Genomic DNA, 24191 nt, shown 5'->3' on the forward strand with positions numbered 1-24191 from the left:
ATCTATATATATAACATTTATTTCATTAACTTTTTTTTTACAATTTTTTTGTGATCTAATGCTGTAGGGAGAGGATGGACAGAGTTGCAACAGGAAGTGCCATGTCATCACTTATGATGTCATTACACTCCCAATGTAAACACTACGTGGAAGCATGGTGATTACATTTGCTTGCACAGCGTGCTCCTATGGAGTGATCTGAGGAAGCATTAGAAGCCCAGGAGCTGATCATTTCAGACCTAAATGTAGCGCTGGATGTCAGCTTCCTCTAATGGTGGGACAACACCACTGCACTGATACTGAATTTAAAGAAGTATTGTCCCTCATGTAGGCTGTGCCTGCTTACATTTCAGTGAAATAAGATGCTGGGGGGAACATGAGAGACACAAATGAAGGAAGATTTGGGTGACTCAGAGGAGGTGAAAGAAGTCTCTTTTTAATTAATGAAGTTCTTGCATCATATAGTAATTTGATTTGGGACTTGAATAGACTGTCGCACAGGAGCCTTTAGTTGTAGAGAAAAGGGGAACAAAAAGGAGTTCTACGCTGGGTGAAACAAAAAATGTTTGACCAAACTCCAGGGTTTCAATAGACTACTCATAAAAATATTGTCCCCTGTAAACAGAAATCCCTCAAAATGGAGATGGTCTAGTGAATAGATTACAATTTATAATGTAGTATAACAAAGTTTAATAATCATATACACATAAAGACACCTATACAAAACATCTAAAAACTAATAAAAAAGCTTCCCTGGAATCACCTGGATATAATGATACGGGTGTTAAATATATGAATCTCCTAAAGGGCAGGAAGTCTCTGATGCAGATATAATAGTGGTATATCAAAAAATAGAGTAACGGAGCTGTACTCACGTTGTGTGTAACCCGTGGAGGGGTAGTCCTGATTAGATCCCATAACGATACATGCATGTAGTTGTTTCAGAAAAAATGTATCCGTTTATAACAATTTCATTTCAAAGGATCTGCTTCAATGGCGGATCGGAGGCTCTGTGAATGTTTTCCTCCCCGTCTGTTTTGACTCACACCACTGTGTGGGATTAGGTTCCAACTCAAGGAAAAAAGCCTCAAAGAAAGTTTCCACAGGTGCGGCTGCACTGTAAGGTGGAAAGTGGTGGAGTTCCCACAGCGGTGTGTCCAGTGACACGGCAAGGAATGGAGGCTGTGTAACTTTACACTGACAGAGGCTCGCTCACGTCTCCCGGTCTTGGCTGCAATAAACAGAATCAGCTGCCGCTGTGCTCAGGCAGTGTCCGCATCGGGTTTGCTCGGTCCTTTAGACTCAGAGGCTGTAGAGATTTTTTGTTTTGTTCCCACCCGAACGTTTAGAGGTCAATAGTGGGTGTCCTGGGAAGCTGGAACACACGCTATCCTGACGCGTTTCCCCCCGATGGCCGTGGCTTCTTCAGAGGGGCGTGTGTATAATGTCCTGCATAGGTGTGTTTAAGTAATCACACTGATAAAGGCTAATTGGTATCTGATTTTCACTAGAAAATATACAAGCATGTAATTAAAGGAAATTGATTCTCTCGAGTACGGTTCAGTATAGCGGCGTTCATAGGGTCATAGCCCCATTCATTTGGATTGGTCTGATGCCGTCTTTAACGTATGTACAAAAGTTTCCCCAGACATGACAAGTAAAGAAATATAAAGAATAATCCTTACATCAGTACCTACATTATTACAGTCGGCCTGATAGGGGAGACATGCTAAAGGATAGTTCTCCTTTAACTGGAGTTGGGTTTTAACCAGTTGAAGTCAGCGGTGTTATACCCCCTTCATCTGTGGGGTCACAAAAGAAAGCTCTGTCTGTCCCCAAAATTTTTTTACATAAATTGCAAGCCTATAGTCCGGTCATGCTGACTAGTGACATTTTTGACTGACTGGTGAGACACCGTCAAATTTTTCAAGCCCTGTCCATATATCTTTTCCATATAGGGCGCAAGACATAAATCCATAGGTGGAAAAAGTCTCCCAAAAGGGGTCTACAAGTATAAATCCATAAATGGGTTCCCATTGCATCATGCCCTGGATCTATAATTTAGGCTGTTATTGGACCATCAAAATCCGGAGCTCCGGGGGTATTTCACAATTTTAAATGGCAATCCAGTAATTTGTAAAAAATATATTTACGCTATACCTTAACATATATAGGATGGGAAAGCGCTATGCTTGAATGTCACTAGGTTTCGAGATAACAACTGAAATGAATCATGTCATTAAGTCCAGGTGCCTCATGAGAAACTGTCTGGTGAATCCATCTACATTCTCTTTGTAAAAGAGATTTGTCCCAATCTCCCCCACGTCTAGGTTGATGGACCCTATCCAATGCAAAGAAACGAAGTCTGTCGATATGTCCATTATGTATGTTGACAAAGTGTCTAACTATCGGTGATCTTAGATCCCTGGCTGCTATGTCGGCCAGGTGGTCTGAAATTCTATTTTTAAACATTCGTTTCGTTTCGCCCACGTAGAACATGTCACATTTGCACAGCATTAAATAAATAACACCCTTTTTTTCACAGTTTACAAAGTGGCAGGCTTTGAAACGCTTTCCCCAAGGGGTAGTCACCTCTGCTCCAATCTGGACATATCGACAGAATTTGCACCTTTGACACTGGAAGGTGTCAGGGTATTTGCAGCAGGGGCCATTCCTAGTCAAGAAGTCACTGCTCGTCAGTTTGTCTTTAAGGGAAGGACAACGTCGGTAAGTAATAGTGGGTTTAGTACTTAAGAATTTTGAGATCCTAGGATCCTTAGTCAGACGGTGCCAATGTTTTTGAAAGATCCTCGATATTACTTTGTGCTGGTTGTTGAAGGTCAAGATTAATCTCACAAGGGAGTCCTCTTTGTCATTATTTCGTGGTTCAGCTTTATTTTTATTTTTGTTAATAGATCTTTCAGGTCTACCCTTTGCTCGCTGATATGCTTTTTTAAGTATTTTGTTCGGGTAGCCTCTGGCCCGTAGCCTAATCCTTAAGTTTTGAGCCTCTCTTTCAAAATCGGTGTCTATAGTACAGTTCCTTCTGACCCTTAAATATTGGCCGTACGGGATACTGTTCTTCAAACTTTGTGGGTGGGCACTACTTGCTTTGAGGATGGCGTTACCCGCCGTATCCTTCCTGTGTAGGCTGGTATAGAGGACCCCTCTAGCATTCTTGCATACCAGGATGTCCAGAAAGGGTAGCTTGTCACTGTCGAATGTTAGCGTGAATCTCAAATTGAGATCATTGAGATTTAAGATGTCAACAAAGTATTTCAGCAAATCATCCCCCCCCGTCCATAGTATCAGGATATCATCTATGTACCTGTGCCACGATAACACATGGCACAGGTACATGGACAAGTCCTCCCTATCTAACAGGTCCTGCTCCCAACCACCCAGATATAAATTGGCGTAGGAGGGTGCGCACTTTGTCCCCATGGCAGTGCCTTGTTTTTGCAAATAATGCTGGTTACCAAAAAGAAAGACATTATGCGTCAAAACAAATTCTAAAAGTCGCAGCAGGAAAGCATTATGCATACTTTCAGACGTCCGCAAAGTGGCCAGAAATCTTTCGGTAATTTTTAGCCCCTTGACATGTGGGATAGAAGAGTATAAAGCCTCAACATCTAAACCCACCAGGAGAGTGCCCTCTGGCATTTCTAGATCCTGGATCAATGAAATTAAATGTGGGGTATCCTTGACATATGAAGTCAAAGACTCCACATGTGGTTTAAGAAAGTGGTCTATATATGAGCTCACATTTAACTGCTAAAGTTGAACTCCTGGCAAAAATCATTATTTTAGGTATATAATTATTTGCTACACATATATTGTATATCATACCTTAAAGTGACACTAATCTCCGGAGTTAAATCTTAAAAATGCATTCAAATATTATTTAACTATTAACAAGAATCTAGCTTATTTATGCATCACTCAGCTCCTCAAATAATCTCTGAATTCATACTGACACTGTCCTTCCTACTGGAGGGTGGCTACTTTTGTTCCCTATGGTCCCTGTGTGTGTTGTAAAGTAGCCACCAGTCCAAACCTCCTCATGTGATGAACTATAATTTTAATACAAATCAGTAAACTAAAAGTGAGATTATAGTCTATCACAGGAGCAAGCTACTTTACAACACATACAGGGACCATGGGGAACAAAAGTAGCTCCCCTTCAGAAGGAAGGACAGTGTCAGCATCAATTCAGAGATTATTTGAGAATCTACAGCTGAGGATATGCATCTTATGGGTGACAAAATAAAAATAGCATTTGAAGTTCATCTTCCAGGAGTTCAGCATAAATGTTGTCTTCTTATCAAAGTTTAACTTGTTTGGATGGTATGTAGATTTAACTTGTAACAAATGTTCCAAAGTTTTGTGCATATAACGTGTAACATCATTTTTCAAAATGCTTTATCTCCAAAATATTAGATGACATACACACTAACTATTCTTGAAACTTGTCACATTAAATGTGAACACCCATGCAAAAGAACAGCATCGATTAGAAGTGCATATTTGATGTGTGACATTTTAAGATTATTAAAGTTCTCTGTACTGACAAGTCTAGTTATTGAAAGGAAAGAACAAAAAAGAAAACCAAATCCTGTTAATATAAAATGTATAAACAGTTTTTATCAGGCTATAATGATCATACACATTTTGAATAAAAAATTAGATATTATATTTCATTTCATATTTTATTTAATATCATATTTATTTAAGTCTATGCTGTTGGGGATATTAAGGTTAAAATGACATTAAAGTCACCCCCAATGCTGCTTTAAGGACTTACCTTAAATGATGCCTCTTGATCCGATCATCTTCTTCTTTCTAGTAGTTTTCAGGAGTCCCTCCAGCGCTGGTGCCGGTCCCTGATTCAGCGATGACTGCTGTCTTCTGTGTCCCACGGTGTCTGTGCGTGTGCACGCTGCCTGACTGCATGCATTGACTTACCCTGTGTCTCTCCTCTTCTCTCGGACGAAGATTTCTACTGCTCATGAACCCGCCCTATGACCCTTCACGGCCGGTCGAGAATCCTCAGATGGGAGCGAGCGGCAGAGACACAGGTAAGTAATAACCTGTTTGGTAACTTTTTAATTTTTGTATATGTTTTTCCCTATATCTAGTGCTTGCTACCAGTAAATATATGCAAAAGGAAGAAGGTTTAATTCTACTTTACTGCAAATCTGATGTTTGCTCCGAATTGCAAAAAGCACAGGTTTTCTTTAATGATCCAGTTGTTTAGATATTCCGACTACAAATACTGAGCCATATGAAGGTACATCTTCAATTGCATCCAATCTATTTTTGCAAATCAAATAAAAAGGAATCGTTTGGATGAGCTGAAAAAATCTGCACATTTTTTAGTGGTTTTAAAGTATGAGCAGTAAAATAAAACAGTTTTTTCTAGTTCAGTTTCACATGGCATGCAGACAGATGAAAAAAAAACTAAGATTTGTTGAAAAACATCATAATTATGATTGTATTTATCATCATAAAACAGCAAATGTGTGGCACATAAAATAAAAATATTCCGGAATAAAACTGGAAATTCCAATAAAATCTTTCAAAATCAGTGAATGTATGTACTGTATATAGTAAGTTTTGTCCACATTACACATATTTAATGTTAATGTGTACCTGAAATCAGACTTTTAAATGAGTACATATGCATATTATCTAAAAAAAATAATTGTATTTAAAAATGTCACCAAATGAGAATATTTATAAAACTTATATGAGCACTAATAGTGCATAAAAGCATACTCTTCTTTTTGCTGGATAAATAATAAGCAAAACTAGATGTATCTTTAATGAAAAAAAATGCCTGATTTTCAGCCTGAGCGCATTTCATAAATGTTCCCATTTCTGTGATTAAATATACCCATAGACCAAAATCGGGTCACTTAAATATGAACTCCAGGCAAGCAGCCAAGTACACAGTTGAAACTCTTTTGCTCTTCTGATCCAAGCATCCCTGCTCTGCAGCACAGCCTAATTGGCTCAGAGCACTGACCCTCACTCTCCAAATCTCAGTTCTGCTGAGCAGGGGATTACAGGAGGCCAAAATTATTACAAGTCTGGTACATACACCAGTTTACAAGCACATTTAATGATTTGTTTAGAGCAATACCTAAGTAAATCAACTGTTATTTCCTTTTTCAATAATTGTTATTGTTTTTTTAATAAAAAAAAAGTATTACAAATATACGTCTATTGATTTTACAGAACAAATATAACAAAGTATAAAAGTATAGAAAATAGAGGTGTAACACAAATGTATACAATATACATGTAAGGAAAGACCACTGAGTGAGCTGAGTTCCATATAATAGGATCTGCATTGGTGACCATTTATTTATGTAGAAATGCAAAATTAGGCACAAAGTGGCCTGTTAACCAGGGGATATCTTTGAAGACTAAAAAAATTATCCTAAGTAGCCCCTGCTAACTAGTGTTTTTTTTACTATATTATTGGAGTTAATCTTGTGTGTGGACAGCTTTATGTTTTTGGGTAAGCTCAAGATGAAGTGCAAATTGTCAATATATAAATTTAAAAGCTAGTTTTCCAAGCTCATTAATGCCTCACTTAAACAATAAATGCACCTTTAAATGTTCCTCCACCCTAAACCCACCCTAAACCTAGAAACGTTTATAATGCGATTATATACGCTGCATGATGTAATAAAAATCACTGAAAATCTGTTGAAAATTAAAAAGAAAAAATATAAATCACTTGTGGTGGGGAACTAAAGTCCACCAAGTTCACTTTGGCTTTAGACATAGATAACAGTTTTTTGGGCTCTGAGGTCAGGAGACTTTGCTTGGTCGACGTGTGTTGTGATGTATCATAAATGTCCAAGGACCTGTAGCACACCTTACCGGACTTCCCATAGGAAAAAGTGGGTGCTCGCAGTGACTGCGCATGGCGCCGCATCAAGCAAAGATTGTTGTGAAGAGATGTCACCAGCACTCCAATATGACATACACGTAAAAATTCAGGGAATCTTCGTTTTTATTTTTAGAAGTCACTCAAAGTAGAATCAAGCGCTTTCGGGGCCGCGCAGGGTCCCCTTCATCAGGCTTAAAGTGTGTATCATAACACATGTTCAACAGAGCTGGGTTGTCATGCACCCGCATGGCGAAGGTGTGTTTTAGGCCCATGTACGTTTCTTTGCATCCATGTAACTTTAGTTGGATAGAAGTTGCGGTAGCAACACATTACCCATGTTTGCTCTTCAGTCAAGGCTGGTTCTGCTGATACAATGTTCACAAACTGCACAGCTTCCAGACAGTTTTATGTTTCTTGATACATTCCTGCAGCCAATCTTTGAAAACAATACAATCTCCCTCTGAAATGTCTCTGTTCCCTCATCACCTTCCTGGCTCTCGTGTCTCCTTATCATCTTAAATGTTTCCCATGTCCTGTCAAGCAAAACATCATCACCACCACCTAATACAGGGTCAGGGCATAATAACTATTAATGAAAAACAGAGCATGTGCCATTAAATCCCCCCTCCTTTTACATACTTAGATCTGCAATGGCCACTGCCATAATCCACACAAGCCCTTAACGCTTTGTAGTGCCATATCCATGCTTCTTTTTAGATGAAGTAAGGCATCTGCAAAAGCTTGGACACCTTTCCAGTCAGTAGTCAGCAAACACTTTTGGCCAAAATCAAAAGTCTCCATTAATTTCTTGTATTCATACTGTATGTTTAGATTTTTACCCCAGTATTGCTTAAAGGCTACGTTCACCTTTTGCAAAAGTTACAGAATAATAATATAACAAAAAATATGCATTTCTTTCATTTTTGCATTCAGGCCTGGAAAGCATTGCAAAAGTGATCACTCAATCAGGGCTGCATAGCTCAGGCTTCTGCACATTATCATACTGGTAGAGCTCCATGCTGATGTACGGATTATCAGTTAGGAGAGATGGAGAAGGACGGCTGGATGGGAATAAGGACAGCTCTACCACATCTAACCAGAGAGAGGAGGACTGGATGCTGTATGTGGTGATTTAATCCAGTTTGAAGTCCAGCCGTCTTTCCCCATCTCTCCTAACTGAAACTCCATACCACAGTACGGAGCTCTGCCTGGGAGAGAATGTGCAGAAGCCTGAGCTTTGCAGCTGTGCTCGAGTGATCACAATTTCCATGCTTTCCAGGCTTAAATGCAAAAATTTAAGAAAAGCATATTTTTTGTTATATTATTAAATATGCACTTCTTTAATTTTTGCAAAAGGTGAACTTAGCCTTTAACGGTGCATGTAGGGTGAGAGTCATTTCCTCATGTATTCTGTGCCACATCTCAGGTATGGCACTGGATGGATTTCGTCTCTTGATGCACCACAGTCATTCCACAGGCCTCTGAAGATGTAACAAAACTATTACTGAAAATTACCAAACTTTTTGTGTCCCATAAGGACATCCAAAGTCACTAAACCTGCTTAGCCTGGTATGTTTTAGAAAGATAAAGTTGAATCTTAAAAAAATATATACATATATATGGAGGGTTTTTCTTCTTTTCCTGAGTAAAGGGAAATGTACCAATGGACTACTGTAATCTATGATCCTATATATATATGGCACATTTTTGATTTTCAAAATCTTTTAAGTCATGAAATAATCTAATATGATAACTGAACAAAAAAATGCAGAAAAAGCCACTAAGTCAACCAAGACCATTTACAAATGGAAATGGTCCCATGCTCCCCTTACTCTAATATTTTGCTTATAGTACATACTTTGAAATTTAAGTCTGGCCTGCAATTTCAAGCACAGGGTAGGAATGGCTCGTAGTAACATAGTAACATAGTAGGTAAGGTTGAATCGAGTTCTAGTAGTTCCCATATCCTTGTATATTTTGTGAACTAGGAAACTCTTCTAAAAGTTTCTTGAATTTATCAGTGTTATCAGCTAATATTACAGACTGTGGAAGGGAATTCCACATTTTTACTACTCTCACAGTAAAGAACCCCTTGTTCTTTACTGTCACGGCAGAGAGCTCTTAAGTGCCTCTTTTCTAAGGAGAACAAGTTTAATCTCTGGAGGTGATCTTCATCCACTTTATTTATTTTGTAGCCCTTCTCTGAACTTGCTCAAGTTTGAGGATGTCTTTCCCGAGGGTTGGTGACCAGAACTGAACCGCATACTCAATGTGAGGCTGAACCAGTGATTTATATATTGGTAAGATTATGTTTTTATCCCTTGCCAAAATTCATCTTTTAATGCAGGATAGTATCCTCTTTGTTTTGCTGGCTCTGAATCTGTGATCTCTGAGGACACCCAGGTCTTTCACCATGTCCGACTTCCCCAATGGAGCACCCCCTAAGTGGTAGTTTGCATGCAAGATCTTTGCTTCCATGTGCATAACCTTGCATTTTTCAATATTAAATCGCATTTGTCATCTGGCAGCCAAAGCCTCAATTTTATCTAGGTCTTGTAAGTGAATTTATTTATGTATTTGAAAATCATCTTGATGGCCTACTGCAGTACCAGATCTCTCTTATGCTTTCCTGCTTTTTGAAACATGCCTAAATAGCAACCTTTCCTGCCCTAGTACCTAAACAATGCTAGGATGTTAGCACTGTGCAATGTTATAGTGCATGAAGGGCTCACAGCACCTATATCCCACTCTCTGGTGGGAATGTGATTATTGTAAGTAAACAAAGAGGCATCTGTCAGATAATTACACTTGATGTATTAAGAAGTACATTGGAAGTGAGTGTATACCCCAACATTGTTTCTAGTTTTGGATACAAAAGAGATGGGTTTATACCTCTACCAGATTTTTATGCTGACTGTGTCCCTGCTGGAGAAATTCACCCTCAACTATATGTCGTCAGAAGTGGAGGCAAGAAGGAATCTTTCCAGGGGGCACCTCTTCCAGTGACAACTGGAAGAGGAATTCTACTTACTATGGAGGGTTTTTCTTCTTTTCCTGTTGTGTGAATGGAAATGTACCAATGGACTACTGTAATCTATGATCCTATGTCATTGGTTGTATATTGCTATAGGGCTCTGTGGGCTCATTACCCATTACATACAATATTTTAAACTGCTTTTAGTGACAATATACTACACATTCTATTAGATGATCCATATACAATATATAATTCCAGTTTCAGTTACAAAAATATACTCTACATAAATAAGTTAAATATGAATGTGTTGAAGATCTTTTTATAGAAAAGCTGTGAAAACGGCATCTAAATAATGGAAAGAGGTTAAATATTGTTATTGAAAGTTTTACCTTGGCTAAAGATTTTTCTTTAGCTGAAAACATCAACTTAGCACTCTAACTTCACCAATATATTCATTTTTTTTAAAAAATAGTTTATTAGATTTTCATCAAAATAGATCAAACCAGTACAATGCATTACACCACGTATCATTACATTACCCGCTAACTCCTTTGGAAGGAGAGAAATCTTAGATGCAGAACAGCCTTGATATTCCATGGATGCACCAAGGCTGTCTCTAGAGAGGTATTGGAGAATCTAGAATTACCAGACACCCAATCCAACGCATGTCGTGTCAAACAGGCTATGTTATATAAACGAATATTGGGTAGGTTAGCCCCCCCTCGCTCTTCGGGAGCCATAGCTTTTTGAGAGAAATTCTAGGCCTTTTACCGTGCCCTATGAACCTGAGTACCGCTGTATTCAAGCACTTAATGTCTTTATGCTTCAGTAATAATGGGAGAGTTTGTAATGGATATAGCAGCCTAGCAAAGCTTATCATTTTAAACAAATGTATTCTCCCAAAGAGCGAAAGAGGTAGCCCCCCCATACCTCTAGTTCACAAATAATTCTATCTATTAAAGGGGAGATATTGAGCCCATATACCGATGAAGGGAGTTTCCCCACCTTAATGCCTAAGTATGTGATGTCACGTGATGCCCCTTTGAGTGCCGATTTGGGTTCCCAGGAGCGATCCACAATAGTAGTAAGAGGAAGTACCTCACTTTTACTGAAATTTATGCGAAGGCCCGAGAAGGTTTTAAAGTGTGCAAATATCTCTTGAATAGTAACTATGTCTTTGGCCGGTTTAGAGGTAAACAGTAGAATATCGTCCGCAAATAATGCAATGCGGAGCTCTTCAGTCCCTAAATGTATACCACTAAGCAATGGTGTTTGCAATATATATCTCGCTAGAGGTTCTAGAGCTAAATTAAAGAGGAGCGGTGAGAGTGGGCAACCCTGCCTCGTCCCTTTGTGCAGTAATATCGACTGGGATAGAGCGCCCCCTGTCAAGACCCTGGCCACCGGTGATTCATACATATGTTGCAGAAAGGAGAATATTTTACCTTGAAATCCGAGAGTGGACAGCACCAGAAACAGCCAGTCCATGTTTACATTATCAAATGCTTTCTCCGCATCCAGGGTAACAATAGCAAGTTCCCTGGAGGGGAACGCTTTGGCGCTCTCTAATGCTGTCAGTACTCTACGGATGTTCATAACTGCCGATCTACCTTTAATAAAACCCACCTGTGCTGGGTCTATTACTGATGGTAGTATATCAGCCAGTCTCTGTGCCACTATTTTCGAAAGTATCTTTGCGTCCACATTAAGTAATGATATCGGTCTGTATGATCCCGGGTGTGTTGGGTCTTTGTCCGGTTTTGGCAATAGTTTAATATATGCCTCCTTCCCCGTAGGGAAGTAATGCCCTCCCTCCCACATTGATTTATAGAGGTTAGAGAGAGTGTCAGTGATATCAGCTTTTAATATTTTATAGAACTCCCCAGGCAGTCCATCTGGTCCTGGAGCTTTGGACCCAGGAAGATTAGAAATTGCGGCCTCTATTTCCTGTTTGGAGATATCCCCATTCAGAATTGAGAGTTGTTCTTGCGTTAGATTGGGGAGAGAAACCTGCTGCAGGAACTGACGAGCTGCTGGCATGTTTATGTCCTCCGCACTATAAAGGGAGCGATAGTAAGTCTCTAAGATCCCATTAATTTTCACTGGATCCGTTTCCAGCTGACCCAGTGAATTCCTAAGAGATAAAATATGTGTTGGGGCATATCTGCCTTTAACCAGTTTGGCCAGGAGTTTGCCCGATTTATTCCCAAATTTGTGGAATTCCAGTTCAGTGTATGACATTTTCATTCTTTCGTATCTATCCGCCCACAGGTCAAAGTGCCATTTAGCCACCTCCCACTCTGCCCTCTTGTCAGGGGAGGGTGCGAGGTTAAGCTGCTGCTGGGATGAACGCAGAGATGCGCTCGCCTCCTTATATGCCTGCAGAGCTTTCTTTCTGTAGGCAGATAAATACGAAGTAATTCTACCCCTCAAGTAAGCTTTGCCGGCCTCCCAGAAGAGGGCAGGGGAGTCGACATGTGCAGAATTATTCAATCTGTATTCCTCCCATGCTGTGTTGAGGAATCGGCCAAAATCCCCATTAGAGGCCAGGAAGGAGGGGAATCTCCACATGACACTAGTCGTAATTCGTGGCATTGCCCGGATGGAAACCGATATCGGTGCATGATCAGATATAGCTATATCCTGTATCTCAGAGTGATCAATCATAGGGAGTAAGGCATTGGAACCAAAGAAATAGTCCAGCCGGGCCAGACAGTTGTGCACTGATGAAAGGTGTGTGTATTCCGTCTCAATAGGATGCATTAATCTCCAGACATCTTGCAGACACAGAGATGATGTCAGAACCAACAAATCAGTCCGTTGAGCCCCCTTGTGTACTCTATTGTGGGTAGATCGCGTGTCAAATCTCTTCCTGTCCTCGGATGGGTTCATTACCGAATTAAAATCCCCCCCCACTAGGTGCAGACTTGTCTTGGATTTTGTCAACCAATCAGCCAATTCACTAAAATGAGCCTTAGTGGGAGACTTATGCATGTAGATATTAGTGACAGCCAGGACATTACCCAGGCAGCGCAGAGTCACTGTAACCATCCTACCGTTCGTGTCCTTGTCTACTCGAATAACCTGGCAATTGAGGCGTCGGTGAACAAGAACCACTACTCCCGCTCTCCTGCCTCCAGAGGGAGATCCAAACACTTCCCCCACCCATAGTCTGCGTAGGCGCAGCATGTCCTCCTCTTTCAAATGTGTCTCCTGAAGCAGAGCGATATCTGTTCCCATTCGTTTCAAGTGTCTGAGGACCATGTTGCGCTTATGTGGGCTTCTAAGCCCTTTAACATTCCATGATACTATTTTCATGTTAGTTTAGTCGGTAATACCCGTGTTAATGAATGAATATAGGCTATAGTAAGAACGTCTGAAACATTTCTATAGTGGATCATTGTAGTCACTCCTGGGAACCCAAATGAATTTGTCCAATACCTTTGTATTGTGGGCAACGTAGTAGTCGCGTCACGTAACCGCAACCCAAGAGTAGGTAAACATCGAGCTAGTACCCCAGAGCGATCAGCACCTAGTAACAGCATAACAAGAACTTCTTTAGTTAACATAAACCTTAAAAAAAGAAAACTGTAACAGAAAATATCAACAAGTATGACTTCACCGTTTCTTCCTAATGTGAGCAAATCGGGGTATGCGCATTACCCTCCCACTCCGCCAATACAGCTATCTAAAGAGGAGCCATGATAGCAGGCCCCCTGAGCCTGAAGAATCCCCATCAGGTCGTTGCAGTGACTGGAGTATCCACCCCTTCTAGTACTTAAAACCCCCAGGCATATTCGCGCCTGATAAGCTAAAACTTTACTTCCATAAATGTATAATCTTTGATTGCCTTTCTCAGCGTGTGCGTTGCCTGCGTGGTGTGTTGCCAATGCGCTTCTGTTTATTGCCTTTTTTTTGGGGGGGAGTGCGCGGTGGTTGTGACACTTTGGAGGGAGACCCAGAATCACTATCTAGTCGCTCCAGGAAAGATTCAGCTTCCCTTGGATCTAGAAACGAGCATTTGCGGCCCAGAGAAGTTTCAAAGTACAGGGTAGCAGGATACGCCAGAGTGAAACGAATACGTTTTTGGTAGAGAGCCGTACAGACCTTACTAAACGCTTTGCGTTTTCTTGTCACTTCAGCAGAATAATCGGCAAAGATCAGCAATTTGTACCCATCAATTTCCAATGACCGTTGAGATCTAAACCGTTGCAAGACACTGGTTTTATCCACATAATTAAGGTACCGGACAATCACCGGTCTGGGAGTAGATCTATCTGCATGCAGCGGTCCCAGCCTGTGAGCACGTTCCACCACATGTTCAGAAGAGAGTCCCAATGCCTCAAAAATAAGAACTGAACATAGATTTGTAAGATTTTGTGTTTTATAGGATTCTGGCAATCCCACTATTCTTAAGTTGTTCCTTCTGGAATGATTTTCCAGATCCTCCACCTTATCCTGTAAAGATTTTGACATGGAATCAATCATCATTATTTTTGAGTGAGCCTCAGTAAGTTCGTCCTCCAGGAAGGAAATTCTGTGCTCTGTCTTTTTAAGAGATCTTGAGTGAGCAGAGAGATCTTTAAGTATTTCAGCCAGCCCATGCTGTATAGCAGCCTCTACAGCAGAAGTGATTGTAGGCTTCAGCAGTTTAGCTATAGCTGCAGCTATACGTTCGTGTGCAGTGTCATCAGCCTCACAAATGCTACCTGATGCTGGGGATGGGCTCCTGTCTCTGCCTGCCTGAGCGCCGTCCGCCATCTTGGACTCCTTGTGCGGCCGCATGTCACCCGCCGATCGCGGCAGAGAGGACGAGCGGGCCTTCGATCCCGCTAGATACCGGTCCATGGTTGCTCCCCGGGTCACCATACAGGTGAGCAGCACTCAGCTGGGTTATGCGCCCGTTTTTAAAGATCGGTTACAGCGGCGGAGCGGGAGCGCTGTCCCCCTGCAGCCGTTCACATAGGCGCCGGAACCGGAAGTCATATATTCATTTTTAATGCTTCATTACAACTGGGACTGTGCCATATAGAAATGAATAAGATACAATAGACTACAGTGTTGAGTTTTGTTGGCATAACACCTTACAATGTACACCACATAATGTTTAATTTAGATATTCATATCTTCTAATACAAGGATAGAACTTCCCTTTTTTGTTACTATCGATCAGTTTAATAGCTTTACTGACTTGCATTTCCACTTATTGCTACTTTGATCCATAAGCTTTACACCAGTCACATTCATGGCACTAAGCACTGCTATACAGGCATTCTATGCTGTTTCCTTTCATCCTTTTAAGCCACTCTTCTCTAGTTTCTTTTCTTAGTGACCGACAGTACCAGCACAGTAATAAACATAATATAGATTGCGGAGGTTCAGGATTATTAAGGACATGCAACAAACATGTTCCTGAATGTTTAGATGTTGTTGAAGTCATACCAGTGCATCACATATAATTAAATGCAACCCAGGATATGAATGCCTAATGTGTACAAAATTATCATCTCAGGTGCTGGAATGTTTTAGCAAGTGCTGTCATCTGACCTAAAAAAACAAATATTTAAACCACTGCAAAGTATTCAGTCAAGACTGTCTGGTCAAGATACTAGAGCTGCAAAAATATTACTTGAACATATATGCACCTGGCAAGTGCATGGCTTTCGCAGCCACACTCTCTTCAGCAGTTGACACAACATGCATGTATGACAGAGAAGAGAATATGGTTTAATCCATGTACCCATAATCAAGAAATAAGACAAGCAGTAAAAGAAAATTATGATTCAGATGTCAGTTATGAAGATGCACGAGATAGGACAGCCTACCTGAAAAATATAATTGCTTCCCAGCATGCAGGAGCTTTGCTCACTACATCATTCACTCTCAAATGCCAATGACCTACTTATGTCAAGTTGCAGATCTAAAATGATTAAGAAGCTACATAAGGGTTATCAAGGGATACAACACTCACAGGCAAGGGCACGGAAGATAACATGGTGACCTGTTATTCAGGTGGCACACCAAGGGACGGGAACTGTGAGAGAAGTAGCAATGTATGTCTCAAACCAAAAGAATGTCCCAGATGTTCTTATATGTTACCTGGGAGAACAAAAACCCAGATATCACTCTGGATGGCAATGGCCTACCCTACATTTATTACTGTACTCATGTTCTTAGAAGGATACAGAACATAGTACATTCACTTATTGTACTGCTATACAAACGCTGTATCATTATTACCTTGATATACAGTAAATGAAGAAAACAGACAGCTATACATGAGACTGAGTGTGCACATAGTAAAAAAACAGGGAGTCCCTATACAAAACAATGCTCCTCACATGTATAAATCCAGAGGAAGGTGAACAATAATACGGTATGTTACATACAACAGCCAGTTAGATACTTTCTTTAATTTCCTAAAAGTGGCATCTGGAATCTGGTCGGTAAAAGACCTCTTCTTTATTTTCCTTTGTACACAAGAGGACTGTGATGGCAGCCACACTTTCAATTAGACTCTTAGCATTGCCTAGAGACATCATTTCTATTCTTCTTACCCTAACACCATATGTTTTATTTCTGTGAACAATTATTTTTTTTTTAAGTTTTGAATCTGTATACTACCCTATAATTTTCTTCAGCATGAACCCATTGCTGGTAAAATCTGATTTTCTAATAATGATGTGACAAGAAGGAGGGGAGCAGCAATGCTGCTGCTCAGTCATATATTTTAGTTCACACATTATCTCAATAACCTGTTCAATTGCATAATTAGAGGCTGTCCTGAATATCCCCTGCAATGAATCAAATAGGTTTTCATTTAGGTGAATAAGATCCTTTGAGCAGCGGAACAAGTTCGTGCATTGGCTGCTCACCCCTCTTCATTTGCTATGACATTGGAGGAGGGCTGGTGTATTGTACACCTCTTTCTGCACAGTGATTGCAGAGCATGCTGTTCCATTCAGCTCTGGCACCAGGATGTTTAACTAGGAATTAAGAGATGTATCAATGTCACCGTGTTATTGTTGAGCGCTCTATGACTCCAAAAGCAACTGCTGATTATTTTTACAGCCAGTTTAAATAAAAGTTACAAAACCACACAAAATATTTCAGGAAGGAATAACCTCCAGAAAATGTGATGGTTAGTAGTAGGGGTGATCTTGTTAACTAGTTTAGATTGTATATTTTTGTTTTCACTGAATGTACTATATAGATTATAACATTAAGAACAAGGGTTGAATAGAAAGCCACAAATTGTTCTCATCTACTAGTTGAAATCAGTGAGAACAGAAAATGCAGTGGTAACAACAGGTTTGTTAATTTGTGCTAGCAGAAACTGTACACTGTAACAGAATCCAATGTCAGAGAAGGCACACACATTCCAGCTGAAGAGGAACGCTCTAAAAAAGTGGTGGTCAAAATCCTTGATATATTGGGCATCAGGTGGGACCACTGACAACACCATAATGTCCAGTTAATTTTATTGCCAGAGTAATGCAGACATGGTCCAGGAGATGGTTTGAGACTGTAGACATGGTACAGGAGATGGTCAGAGACTGTAGACACAGTACAGGAGATGATCCGAGACTGCAGACAAGGTGCAGGAGATGGTGAGAGACTAATGACACAGTACAGGAAATGGTCAGAGACTATAAATATGGTACAGGAGATGGTCAGAGACTGCCGACATGGTACAGGAGATGGTCACATACTAGAGATCACTACTATTACAGCTTTTTCATGTCAATGCTTTCACATCTGTACTCCCTACAGCCCTCTTAAAAATCACTTTATATTTATTTTATTTATTTATTATAATTATTATTAATATTATTATGGGCTGTCATGGGGATGAATTAGGATATGATGTCTCCTTAAACTGATCTATTTAAGCTTGCCGTACACTGAAAAATCACTTGATGACAATGCTGCTGGCTATTGTATTTTGATAGCCAGTGCCCGCAGCAGGCAAAATACCCAAACAGTGAATGCAGCTGAATGGTTGACAATTTTCCACCCAGCTAGGGCCGGCAGTGGCACTCACAGATCAGATTCCAGCTGATTCAGCAGGAAATTACCAAATTCGATCAGTGTATAGCCAGCTTTACCCTCTAGTAGAGAGCACATTTTCAGTTTTATGAAGCAGCTACCAACCTCCTCACGTTTTGTACCCTGTGCCCTGCGTGACTTCCTATCCCAGAGCTTCAAAAAACTCTGGTTTTGACTAAAAATCCCATAACAAACCAAATGAGCATCAGTAATTTACAGTACACCCGTCATGCAAAAAATATGAAGGCTGCCATTGTGGACCTTCTGAAAATTCTAGTTTCCCTGCCATCTCTAGCTTTTATTCTTTCTAAGTCACTGGAACAAGTGTACATATAAGGAATTGTAGCTTCCCTGATCATCATATTTGTTCAGGGTCAATGACTAGTAGTAAAGCTAAAGAGTCGTCATAAAAAACAATCAGCTAGGCTTTTCAGAACGAGGTCATAAATGAAAGCTCCTGTCTCTAAGCATGTTTTTTTGTTTTTTAAGCTCCTGACAGTCTTTTCGTTATATTGGCAGCTGTGTATTGATAACTCAGGAAACAGGAAAACTAGATTAAAATGCCTTTGTATCATTTTTATTTGAAGTGCTTGATACTCTTATTAGACATCTTCTCCAGCCACATGTTTTTGTTTTTTTTAATTCTTGTGTGTTGCTGCCTAAGATCCTTAGAAAGAGTGACAGAATTACCAGCCAAGTTCCCCTACTGGCACTAGCCAAGATTACTTCCTGTGGACTGTGGTGCCTGTGGCTTTTTGAGTACCGTATTTGCTGGCGTATAAGACGGGTTTTTAGACCCAAAAACATCGCCCGAAAATCGGAGGTCATCTTATACGCCGGGTATAGTGTATGTAGCTTCGGCTACATACAGTATACCGCGCTGAGCCAATCACAGCAGGCTTTGTATTCATTAATACAAAGCCTGTATTAATGAATACAAAGCCTGCCGTGATAGGCTCAGCGCGGTATACTGTATGTAGCTGAAGGACGGAACCCGGAGGATGGAGGACACTGAAAAAAAAAGCTACATACAGTATACCGCGCTGAGCCAATCACAGCAGGCTTTGTATTCATTAATACAAAGCCTGTATTAATGAATACAAAGCCTGCCGTGATAGGCTCAGCGCGGTATACTGTATGTAGCTGAAGGACGGAACCCGGAAGATGGAGGACACTGACGGGATCGTGGGCAAGGTAAGAGACTGTAATCCTGAGTCTGGCTCGGGGTTACCGCTTATGGCACTGAAAATTAACCCCGAGCCACACTCGGGAATACAGCCATGGAGGTTAGTGAGTGCATTTAAACATTATTTTGGGCTATACTGGTCTTATATGACGAGTATAGCCCAAAACCTATATTTTAACACAAAAAGTGGGGGGTCGTCTTATACGCCGGCAAATACGGTACTTAATTCTTCTGACTGGAAGCCATTTAGCAATCTTAAGCTGGAATGCGTGTCTTATTTCTACACATGGACAGTAAATTTACACAGTAGCCACACTCTCTAGCTGCATGACAGTAACTTTTGTTTTCCTTATGTAATTTTTTTTTTTTAATTAACCTAAACTGCAGACAGCCCCTTCTTAGATTCAAACAAATCTCTTAAAATTATACGGTAGAAAAAACATCATAGTAGAAATCCACTGCATAAAGGCCCAACATTTGTTTTGGGTAAGTTTCTAACATGTGGCATATTCATTTCTCATCACCACCATAAATTTGAACAATACATTTCTTAGTTTTGATTTAATGTTTCATTGTTCAATCTATCTTGATTATCACAATTATGTGTATTATCCAAGCTGTAAATAATATCTGGCTCCATCATGCTCTGCTTCTTTAATATTATTTGTTTGTGTTATACTGAATGGAATAACGTTACTAACTCAAAAAAGTGCTCATACAATGCTGTTATATTGAATTTTAAGGAACCTGGAAATTCCAGCAAAACCAATAGCCATGTTGCCAACATTAAAATTGAACTCCAGGTAGAAACAAATCAAGTTGTGTATTCATTATGATATCATTAACTGTTCTTCTATAATTCTATTGCATTTGTATTACTATGAGTCAGTCAGGCCTCCCTTACTGTATACAGTGCTGTAAGTCTAACACTACTAAAATGATTTAAAGGGTTAGTTGAACTCTATGGAAAAATATCCTATGCTGTCCCTAAGCACCATTTCATAACTCTAAACTAATCACATTTTCAAATAAACATTTAAGCTGTTTCCATACCTGTAGGCCATTAACACAAGTAGTAAAACCTGCCCCCCAAAACCCTTGCAATGTCCAAAGCTCTACCCTCTCTACATTTTAGGATGGGCCTCTAGCAGTCTCGGATAGTGCACTGTCCTTCTTTCAATCCCCAGCACAATCCCTTGTTCGGCAGTGGTGCCTTTAAAACAATGCACATACATATACACAGCCTATCCAAAAAAAGTCACCAACTGGATTTAGCTAAGCAAATAGGTAAGAGCCTTACATGGGATTAGTGTTATGATCTGGGGTTGCTTCAGTTGGCCAGGTCTAGTTTCAGCAGCTTTTTGTCCCCACAAAATGAGGTCAGTTGTCTACCTGAATATACTGGATGACCATGTTTTCCCCATCAATGGATATTTTCTTCCCTAATGACACAGGCATATTCCAAGATGACAATGCATTGGGCTCAAATTGTGAAAGAGTGGTTCAGGGAGCATGAGACATCCTTTTCACATATGGATTGGCCACTGCAGAGTCCAGACCTTAACCCCATTGAGAATCTTTTGGATGTGCTGTAGAAGACTTATGCCGTGGTCCAACTCTCCCATCATCACAACAAGATCTTGGTGAAAAATGAATACAACTCTAGATGAAAATGTTGTGACCTTGAATAAGCTTATCGAAACATTGCAATGTCGAATGTACACTGTGATCAAAACTAAAGGTGGTCCTACTAAATAGAGTGTGTGACTTTTTTTTGGCCAGGCAATGTATTTATGCAGGAAAGCTTTTTCTACACCATGGTAGAACTTGTCTAGTGTATTATGAAAACATAGTACATACCAGTCTGCAACTCTAATTTTCACTTCTAGGAACAGGGCAAGGCCACTTTAAAATCCAGGTGCTGTACTCTCCCCTGTAACAAAAAAGATTAGCATGAACATCTGTTCAGGTTTCTAGCATGCAGTAGTTATTCAGTGATAAAGTCTAAATTCAGTTTATTATGAGTTTATTATACACAATTGTTTAAGGGGCATGTAAAGCCAAAACTTATTCTTTCAGTTTTGGATAGAATGTGGAAGAGTTAGAAACCCTAACAGGTTTATATTGCTGTGCATATCCCCATTGGGAAGATTTGCCCTCCCCAAGAGAAAGCTGGGATAGTGACAACTGTGGGACAACTGTGGGACAGGAAGTTATGGGGAATCTCCCCGATGCAACATAGACAGAGAACAAAATGACAGGAGTCTTAACTATTCCCTACTCTATTCAGAGCTAAAATAAAACGTTTGGGCTTTACATACATTTTAAGGCAAGGCTGGGCAACTCTGGCCCTCCAGTTGTGCTTTAACTCGAAATCTCAACATACCTCTGCCTCTGTGAGTCATGCTTGTAACTGTCAGGCTTGCAGTGTCTTATGGTACTTGTAGTTCCACAGCAGCTGGAGGGCTGGAGTTGCTTACTCCTGCTTTAAGGTGTTTATTTGGTCATCAAATAGTAGGGCAACAGGCAGGTTCTATGTGTGTTTTATACCTTCTCAAATACTTTACTATGGCTTTCTGCCAAATCATATGCACAATTTACCAGGGATAATTATCTTTACAGTTAATTCTGTACTTGTAATATTTATTCGATCTACAATAGGCTTACTATAGATGAAATGTAACAATATTGTGCAGAAGCCCAGTAGATTGTAGAATGTAAAGGACCTCTAAAGATAAATGCAATAGGGTTGATTTACTTAAGAAGAAAATACTTTTCGCTTAGCAAACTGAATGCTCCCTTTTAAAAATGTATGTTCACTTTTTAAAGTGAATGCTAGTAAATAAATGAATCATTTTTAAGTTAATGTGTGAGGGAAATTTAAAGCAGTACTCTGGGCAGAATTGTTCCACCACCACACTCCAAGGGTTAAGTGTTCATTTTTGCATAGTTTGTAAAACAAAAAGTTATGTTGACTCAATCACATTTGCCTGGAGTTCTGCTTTAAACCCCCCCCCCCCCCCAAAAAAAAAACAGGATTTTTGCTAGTTCATTATTGGTTCACACAGATTCATCCTATTTACTAAGCTCAGTGAACATTCACTTTGCTAAGTGAACAAATTCTATAACATTAGTGAATCAGAATCAAGGTCTGGATGTATGATGCGCAACACTCAAAACCTCAATTTTTCCTAGGTAAATTTATTTTATGTTTATGCTACAATTGTGGATTAAACACCAGTGGAAAATTGGTGGTTTTGACTCCTTTTATTCAGATCTCCAGCACTGTTCTGTGCCTGAACACTGGAGATCAATAGGTAACATAGCCAGAGCTGGAGTGAAGCTTGAGTTAGACTGTAGCATTAATTGGGACATGAAAAACCATACAGAAACAAAATACTTTAGTAAATCACTGCATGAACCCGTATTATTTACTTGGTGAAACAGTCTCTTTAAAGAAGTCTTATCACTACATTCTAAAAATGTTAGTTGAATCCCCCAAGGAATCGAGTGCATATATCATATAAGACTATAGCTTCATCTTTTAATAAACAAGTGTAAATTAAACGGGTTGGTGAATAGATATAAAATATTTAACTGTATGTGGAACAAATATCAGATTTCAGTATATTGATAAACTATATTTATAGCAATTTGCTATGTGACTAAGTTTTGGTGTTTTTATTTTGGTGACTGTATCATATAAGCAAAGATGGGAGTAGCATTGTTGAAATCAAATCAAAGCTTTATTGAGTAGACCCTTCTCAATTTACATATGGAGAAAGAATCTAGAGCTGGCAGGTCAATGCACTGAGTAGATTATACTATGAGGACAAGGGCTTCCTGTGAGTAATCTCTGTTTAGCTGTGCTTACTTATAAAAAATGTAAAACATGCCCTGCTCAAAGTTTCTTCCCATTTTTAGTACAGTTCCCAATGTGGTGAAAACACAAAGCTTATACAATGGTCTTGGTACATTACAGAAAGCAAAATGTTCACAAATGCTTGCTAAAACAGAAGTATGCACAGGTATAAAAGACCCAGCTGAACTCCAGTTATAAATTCATCAAAAATCTTTAAAGGAGAACTATGGGGGGAGTGAAATGCACTTATCCCTTAGTTTGAATCAACATGTGACACTGCAGCTGTAACACATTAGCTCTATAGATCGAGAACTGGGCAGTCAAAAACCACTGAACGTTCAAGTTCACGATTTTCTCCCTGCAGAAAGTGGTGACTGCCAGTCTCTGCTCCTCGCAGGGATTAACTCTCCCCTCTCCATTCCTCCAGCACTGACTGGAGGGACAGATGGGAGTGGGGGGGCACAGCTGGATCTGGCTCTAGAGAGGCAAAGCCAGCTGTCAATCAGGTAGCAGGGTGGATTCCAACAATATTCTCTAGATCCTTTCTGGTTGTAGCTTGGCTCTGTGCTGTCAGCACATAATGGACAATAGCCTGCAATATGCTGCGTTTTGGGTCACAGGAGGACAGTAAATGTCCTTCCGTGACACATGAGAGAACAAATGCCAAAAAAGGTTTGATAGATGTTGGAGGGTTAAACCACCTGACATTTTCTTTTATTGCATGGCGTCTGTGTTTGTAGGATTTAGAAGAAGCAAAAGTGGGCAGAGACACCCAAAACCCCCAAGTGCACAAAAAAAGGAGATGGGAGTGATGCTGGGGAGATCTTGCTGCTGGAGCGTCAACAATATAGAATCCCACCAGACTCCACCTATCAGTAGAATATAACTTTTGACTTGACTGACCCTTTAAATGTGTTTTCAAAGTAAATAATACCTCAATGGGGTCTATTCACAAAGCTGCCGAAGGATCTGGCCGTAGCTTCGGCCGATCCTTCGGCTAGCTTCGGCACCAGGACCCCTTCGGTTCAGGAGAACCGAATACATCAGCCTCCTGAAATTCCCTTCACAGTAGGACTCTGGGAAAAGAACCAGTCTGGTTCTACTACATTGCACAGTGCTTTCAGTCTGATACAGAGAACTTGCTGATAGGAGGAGATAGGATATCATCAACAATATTCGGCTAATTTTTCACTATCCAGCTTTTTGTTTACAG

At 40.1% G+C, this 24191-nt stretch overlaps 1 protein-coding gene across 1 annotated transcript in view; it reads right to left on the minus strand.

The window, feature by feature from the left end:
* The window catches only part of LOC108788897 (poly(rC)-binding protein 3-like), a 162145-nt gene that overhangs the window by 92316 nt on the left and 45638 nt on the right, over positions 1 to 24191 (minus strand). The window contains exon 2 of the mRNA XM_018558799.1: positions 20977 to 21049. The gene's annotated coding sequence lies outside the window, so the exon portion shown is untranslated. The remainder of the gene's footprint in view (positions 1 to 20976; positions 21050 to 24191) is intronic.

The sequence above is a fragment of the Nanorana parkeri genome, unplaced genomic scaffold (genome assembly GCF_000935625.1).
Source record: "Nanorana parkeri isolate BGI_ZX_2015 unplaced genomic scaffold, ASM93562v1 scaffold359, whole genome shotgun sequence".
In the NCBI taxonomy this organism is placed as follows: domain Eukaryota; kingdom Metazoa; phylum Chordata; class Amphibia; order Anura; family Dicroglossidae; genus Nanorana; species Nanorana parkeri.